Source organism: Otolemur garnettii, unplaced genomic scaffold (assembly GCF_000181295.1).
Source record: "Otolemur garnettii isolate 467f Iridium unplaced genomic scaffold, OtoGar3 scaffold00091, whole genome shotgun sequence".
NCBI lineage: Eukaryota > Metazoa > Chordata > Mammalia > Primates > Galagidae > Otolemur > Otolemur garnettii.
In genome coordinates this window covers 7,180,962-7,188,973 of record NW_003852486.1, presented here as the reverse complement: position 1 = coordinate 7,188,973, position 8,012 = coordinate 7,180,962, and the positions used below count along the sequence as shown (strand labels likewise).

The following is an 8,012-nucleotide window of genomic DNA, read 5'->3' as shown; positions in this document are numbered from 1 at the left end:
CCCAGCTACTGAGAGGCTGAGGGAAGAGAATCACTTAAGCTCAAGAGTTTGAGGTTGCTGTGAGCTGTGACACTGTGGTACTCTACCAAGGGCAACATAGACTCTGTCTCAAAAAAAGATGAAAACAAAAACACCCCATAAAAACCCACAAAAAAAGAAGATAATTTTGGAGACTGTGGTGATCTATGTATTAAAATAAAGCAAAATAAGGGTAGCATGTGAGGGCAGGCAGTGGGCGATTGCAAGTCAGCCCAGGACTTCACACTTTTAATCATCCTTCTCTCCCCTCCTTTTCTGAGACCATTGAAGCCTGGAATGCATTTTTGTGATAATCCTGGCTACCCCTTCACAAGCTCAGGGCCACATGATCTATAAGCAGCATCTGTTATCGCCCTCACTGTAATGCAAGGCTTCAAAAAAAAAAATGGTTACCCACTTTTAGAAGGCAAAACTGAGGCTCAGAAAAGTGAAGTCACTTTCCTGTGATCTCATATTTTTATTCAAATCTCCCCCCTTACACACACACACACACACACACACACACACAAATATTTATGGTGAGTCACTCCCACAGCAGGCTGGGATCCTAATCCACAGAATCTGGAAAGTTCCATCCTTCTGGGGTCTTCAGCCTCCTCCTCATTGCCATTCCAGCTGCAGTTTCCATGGCAACAAGCAGAGCCTGTCCCATTGTTGCAGACCCTAGGGATGCTCTTAAGGACTGAGGCAGAGCCCCCCAGTGGGGACTCAGGTCAGGCACGCTAAAGCCTAAATTATACACATTCGAAATGGTGTCTTTGCAGAAGGGCAAACTCTCTGCCTGCACCTTGGCAGACAAGCAGAAATCACAGGTTTCTGATCCACGGCAGCCACCACACTGATGATGCAAACAGCCTATGCTCTCTCCAGTGATTAGTTGCTTCATTGATTGATCCATTCAACAAATATTTGCTGAACATTTACTGTTTCCTGGGCCCCCGTTCTGGGGGCACACATCCAAGACAGACAGGATGCTGGCTTTCACTGGGTTGACTTGTTTGAAGAGATAGTAAATAGATAAGAGGTACAAACAGAGAGCTACAGACACAGATGTAGACATAAATATATTAATAGATATAGACATGAGTGTGGATTTAGGGATGTATGTGTGTGTTTACTGTACCACAATCTATGTGTACATGGATCTCTCTCTGTCTCTGTCCCTCCCACCCACCATAGTGTTACATTCTCTGGATGGTAGTATATTAGGGAACACACAGAATGACAGGCCAGATGCTACTTCCAGTTGGGATCAGGAAATCCATAAGGAAAATGAGGGAAACAATTGAGCAGACCTAGCATTTCAGTTGAGGGGCTGGTAGATTCTGGACCTGCACTTGCCCCAACATCCAAATCTGACTGATCTACCTCAGCAATCCGGGCTAAGGATAGGGACACAGGAAAGGGTAGGATTCTGAGACCTCTGCCTTGCCCCACATTATCAGTTCACTTACACCTTCAGTACTCATTCAATGTCCCCTCAAATGGGGTTTTTGCAGAAGAGTAAAAAAGAAATGGGCCATGTAAGCTGCTCAAAACAAAACAGCAACTCTGGCTGTCCCTGGAGCACCTGAAACAGTTGCTAGTGGTTTCCCTGACATTTCTTCTCATGTTCAGCAAGTGTCATTCTTCCTTCAACACAAGTTGGTGGAAGACATATTATGTGCAGGGAACACTGACAGACACTCAGATATAATTTCGACATCCTCCCCGCTTGCTATACATCAAGTCTGTCTCTCAGAGAAACACAGGAGTGAGGGGTCCCCTTATTCTTGTTTTAGAAGACAGAGGGTCTCCTGTTTTCTAGCACCTGGAACCCCAAACACCTGGAGGAACTAAGTGGGAACAAATCAAACCCAAAACTCAACCAGGACCCAGGACCCAAAGTTACTTCCAAGATAAATAGGGGTGGACAGGCATGCTCAAACTATGGCCCATGGGCCACTTTTAGTCTACCTACGACATTTACCCGGCCCACTGGGTGTTTTTGCCACCGCTGCCTGTTGTGCTTAACTTGTCCCAGGGCCCGCAGTCTGGCCCTCCAACGGTCTGAGGGACAGTGAACTGGCCCCCTGTTTAAAAAGTTTGAGAACCTCTGGGTTAGGGCCATGAAATCTGAAATTGATTGCTGTTAATTTCAAGATGCTGCCTTTATTCATCCCAGTGCCAAAATCTCAGGGCAGGTGCTTCTCTATAGAATTTCTGATGGTTGGAGAGATTCTGAACAATTTTGTGCCTCAGAAAAAGAAGCAAACGGCATATTGGACACGGCACATTGAACATCTGCTTGAGCAAATGTTTGGGTTCTTTTTCTTTCCCATAAAACTGTAAAAACTGAAAAAACTGCATAAACTGTCAGTGTTTTCTTTTAATTATTATGGGCCCTTTCACAGATTACTTTTATGAAAGTGTGGCCATTCTGTCTCTAAAATGTTATCCTTCTCAGTAGATGTTGGCATTTACAGGGAAGTATCTATTGCAGAATAAGCTTAAGGTGTTTATCTTCGGAGCAGGTTTCTGTCATCACCACCAGCAGAATGGACACAGACTGAAGAGTTCACAGAAGATGGCAAGACCCCATGAGGATGGATATTTTGAGATGTGCAGGATAAGGGAAGTTAGCACCAGCCTGGGCCACATGAATGATTCCTGCTAGCATCTGGCTGTTGGTCATATGCAAACTTAAATTTCACTAGCTTTTGTTTTATGTGCCATATATTTTCTTTTTGGTGGGGGGGGGACAGAGTCTCACTTTGTTGCCCTCGGTAGAGTGCTGTAGTGTCACAGCTCACAGCAACCTCCAGCTCTTGGGCTTAGGAGATTCTCTTGCCTCAGCCTCCCAAGTAGCTGGGACTACAGTCACCCACCATAACACCTGGCTATTTTTTTGTTGCAGTTTGGCCAGGGCCAGGTTAGAACCCGCCACCTTCAGTATATGGGGCCAGTGCCCTACCCACTGAGCCACAGGCGCCGCCTTATGTACCATATCTTGAAACAGCAAATATTTGAGGGAAAAAAGAACCTTAATTTTTTTTAGAAGGAGCCTAGGCAAGTAAGTTTTGGTAAGTGCATTCAATAGCATGCCACAGAGCCATGTAAAGTTATCAGGACCTCCTTTAGGGACTGAAGGAACAAAATATACAGGTGAGTGAAAGCAATATATTGTGAGCTTACAATGAGAAAGGTTACTTTTTAGAAAGAGGAAAAGGGGGAACATATTATATATATGTGTGTGTGTATATATATGCATATATAGTTACATATATAATACATGGTACATAGATATATTTATAAAATTATACTCACTTGAGGGGATCTAAACCATAGAGCTTTCTAAAAAGGTTACCTTTTAGAAAGAGGAAAAGGGGAACATATTATATATATATGTGTGTGTATATGCATATACAGTTACATATATAATACATGGTACACAGATATATTTATAAAATTATACTCACTTGAGGGCATCTAAACCATCAATCACTCGCACTTGCCTCACTGCAAGGCAAAGGGCCAGATTCTGTACCCCAACAGTCAGACACTAGCTTCCCCTAACTCGGGGGAGAGATGGTGTGACCTGTGGTCTCCAGGGTGTTGCTGGCCACCCTGTACCAACACCGTGACCCCCAGCAGGGAAGGCACTTTCAGAATCCCAAGCATCCTCCCCTGCATGTCATTGAACAGATGATGTCCAGGCCTTGTTCTAGGTACCATAAAGAACAGTGAAGTATAACCAATTAAACTATGACCTGTCCAATTCCTGAGATGGCATAATGAGTGGGAATAAAAAGATAAAAATGAAGGGAAAAGGAGAACATCTTAAAATGGAAAACTTACAGTTTCTAAATACACACACACAAAATTCCCAATACACTTTCCAAGGCGTTCTCCCACGTGGACTATTTACTAAAGGAATGAAAAGCAGACCCCAGCCATACACACATGTGCACACAGGAAGATGTCTACTGCTCTGTTAAGTGATAGTGGGAAAGTCACTATCGAGACTTGATCTCTGGGTGATTTGATGAAACTTAGGGTGACCACTAAGTTTAACTGTTCTCTGACCTTCTCACTCACCCCTACCCATGTCAGAAAGAGAGATAGAGGCTCAGGGCCCATAGCTCAGTGGTTAGAATGCTGGCCACATACACCGGGGCTGGCAGGTTCCAACCTGCCTGGGCCTGCTAAAAACAACAATGACAACTGTAACAAAAAAAATAGCCAGCTACTCGGGAGGCTGAGGCAAGAGAATTGCCTAAGCCCAGGAGTTGGAGGTTGCTGTGAGCTGTGACGCCACAGCAGTCTACTGAGGGTGACAAAGTGAGACTCTGTCTAAAAAGTGGCCACAATGCCTGGCCACTTTGCATTGCAGTTTGGCCAGGGCCGGGTTTGAACCCACCATCCTCAGTATATGGGGCTGGTGCCCTACCCACTGAGCCACAGGCACTGCCTGTATCCCTGCCTTTTAAAACCCCATGCTTGGAAACCATCTGGCAGTTAGAGTATTATGCATTAGCAGTTTACCCTCCTTTCTTGGCAAGTAGACCCCAGCTCAGTTCAGCAGCAGAAGGATGTTCATATGCAAAAAGGAAGGAAGAGGAAGCTGATATCCTAGACCCTGGACCTCAGAGTGTGACTTTACTTGGAGATGGTGGTCTTCATTGAGATAATTAAGCTAAAAGCAAGGTCATTGGGGTTGGCCCTAATTACTCTAACTGGTGACCTTACAAGAAGAGGAGACTAGGACACGGATAGGCCCAGAGGGATGAACCTAGAAGGACACAGAGAGAAGGCAGCTATCTGCAAGCCAAGGAGGGAGGTCTCAGGGGAAACAGACCCTTGCTCTTGGACTTCCAGCTCCAGAACTGTGGGAAAATAAATTTCTGTGGTTTAACCCATCTATGTGTGGTGCTTTTCCATGGCCACCATGGCAAACTAACACTCATTCTATGTTTATATCGGAGTATATTTTCACATAGATACATACAACGGTCAAACTGAGTACACCCACCCGTATATTTATTGGTGCATCAATAAAGCAAAGGGGTTAGAATCTATGTCTTCAGGAGTTGATGGAAACCCTGCAGCCTCAAGAACAAAGGAGAGTTATTAGCTCCACTTTAGAGCAAGGACCTGAGGCTAGAATAGGTGGAGAGTCTCAGGCTCTATCTCTGTGGCTGTCCTGCTCATGTGACCACCTCCTCTCCTTCCCTTCCCTGATGTAGTTTCCATGGCAATGGTATGATGGGCAAAAGTGTTCTCCTGGAGAAACCAGAACAAATTGATTAATGCCAAAGTAGGCTGCCCCAGGGATGGGGAGATCAGGAGATGGGCCAGTCTTTATCCCCTCCACCAGCAAGAGACCCCCCTCATGTCTTTTATCCAATAAAAATGCAGCCTCAGACAGTGTCTCTTCTTCTGGAATGGCCATCAGAGCTGTTGTTGTACAAATAAGTTCATGAGCTCATCATAAATCAAGTGCTACATACCCCATTATTGAATACCACTACGATCACATCTTCATTACAATCAAGTGTTTATTGAGTTCCGTAATGGTTTATAATAGAATACATCTCCCTTATTTCTCCTTCAAATTACAAGGTGGTTATTACCTGGTATTTTTAACATAGTGCTTTTAGAACAGTCTAGTATCTATGAATTTAATTTCAGGAAGGTAAAGGAGTTTTAAGACATTTGTTTTAAAAGGGGCAATTTCCAGAATTGGAAAGTACTCAAATGCCTGCCAACAGCAGGACAGAGAAACAATTTGTGGTATGTCCATCCAGAAGGACTCTACAGAGTGACCAAAAGGAACCATCCAGGGCAGCGCCTGTGGCTCAAGAAGTAGGGTGCCGGCCCCATATGCCGTGAGTGGTGGGTTCAAGCCTGGTCCTAACCAAAACGGGAAAGAAAAAAAAAAGGAGCAATCCACAGCCTCAGTCAACCATCAGGCTGAATCTCACAGATGTTAGGTTGGGTGAAAGAAGCAATGAAAACAAATGATCCTAGCTATGTGGTTCATGAACTGTTGTTCTTTTGTATGCGTAACAAACATTTTTAAAATTTTTCATTGTTATTTATTTATTTATTTATTTATTGAGACAGAATCTCACTATGTTGTCCTCTGTAGAACGCTGTGGTGTCACAGCTCACAGCAACCTCAAACTTTCAGGCTTAGGCAGGACGGAGAGTGCAGTCAATTGGGAAGAAAGTGGAGGAGGTGACGGTGGTATAGAAAAATCTTCAGGTCAGAAGGTTACAGCTATTAGTTGATGTGAACCTTGAAACCAGCTCTACTGGATTCCTAACAGGGGCAGCCACAAGGCTGTGACAAGGAAGAAGATGAAGGGAAAGAATTTGAGCAAAAAGAGGTTGATTACAGTGACTTCAGAGTTCAGGCAATGCAAATAAGTGAAAAGGAAGTGAGATGATAATGAAAAGAGAGAAGATCCAGGTGATAATTGGGAAGAAGGTGGAGGAGGTGATGGTGGTATAGAAAAATCTTCAGGTCCCTGGAATAAAACGACTCCGGTTCAGGCAGCTCTTGCTCCACTAATTGTTACAGAAACCCCCTGAACCGGTAATGACTAGTGGTGTGTCTAGGCCTCCTGGGGACAAGTTAACCACAACAAGAAATACACCACAAGGACCACCAGAAATATACAGCAATACGCAGTTCCCATCCCTGCAGTCAACTGCCAAACATGTAGAAAGCTGAAAATACTGAGCCCTCGTTAAGGGTTGACTACCTCAGATTTGCTGCACTCATTGTGGACTTCATGTAAATCACAACTTCTGGATATAAGAAGGTTACAGCTATTAGTTGATATGAACCTTGAAACCAGCTCTACTGAATTCCTAACAGAAATCCTGCAGAAAGTCAGTGATCTGGGTTCAGATCTGCTGTAAAAGATGAAGATTTAAATGACCTTAATTAACCTGTCCTGTGCCCCACCCTTAAGGAATACTCTCTGTAGTAAGCTGTAGCTGTATTAGACATGCCAGGAACATGCCAGTCTCAAAAGAACTGATGTTTTCAGATCATCCATGTAGGGCTGTGATTTGTAATTTAAACTTTTAGTTGTGTTCTGAGGTAACTACAAATTACATTCATCCAAACTTGAGTCCACCAAGTGGGAAAAGAGGGTAGGGGAGAGAATAATCTTGTTTCTCTTAGGAATTTTTTTTTTTTTTAGAGACAGAGTCTCACTTTCTTGCCCTCCGTAGAGTGCTGTGGTGTCACAGCTCACAGCAACCTCCAACTCCCGGGCTTAGGCAATTCTCTTGCCTCAACCTTCTGAGTAGCTGGGACTACAAGCATCTGTCACAACGCCCAGTTATTTTTTTTTTGTTGCAGTTTGGCCAGGGCTGGGTTTGAACCCACCACCCTCGGTATATGGGGCCAGCGCTCTACTCACTGAGCCACAGGCACCGCCCTCTCTTAGGAATTTTTTATTTGGATAGTGCTTTTTCTTTGTTCCACATTAAGGCCTTTTTTCCTTTGACTTGAAATAAGTTCTTTGACAGAGTGTATTGCTTGGTTAAGTAAGTAACCTGAAGTATGCATAAGAATTGTGAACTGTCTTGTGAATTTGCCAATTCTGAGAGTAGAACCAAATAGCCTTTAATGTAAAGGGCAATGGATGCCAAGGCTCTACTTCAGGTGCTGCTAAAGCCTCCTCTAATCAGGTTGTGATTAGTAAACTAAAGTGGGAAAGTGTGGTTTCCACTCAGGCTAAGGGATTTACTGACCTGTCCTTATAAATTCAGAGCAACGTAAGCAAAACCTTAGCTACAACCCATGTAAGTTCAAGGGATTGTGCATGATCTTTGATAAGAATTCCATATATATTGGCTCGGTGCCTATGGCTCAAGTGGCTAAGGCACTAGCCACATACACCTAAGGTGGCGGGTTCAAATCCAGTCCGAGCCTGCCACCAAACGACGACAGCGGCAACCAAAATATAGCCAGG

At 44.1% G+C, this 8,012-nt stretch overlaps 1 pseudogene; it reads left to right on the top strand.

Annotated features, from left to right (window-relative positions):
• Positions 1–5,269: 5,269 nt before the first annotated feature.
• LOC100952435 lies at positions 5,270–6,766 on the top strand (annotated as a pseudogene).
• The last annotated feature ends 1,246 nt before the right edge of the window (positions 6,767–8,012 follow it).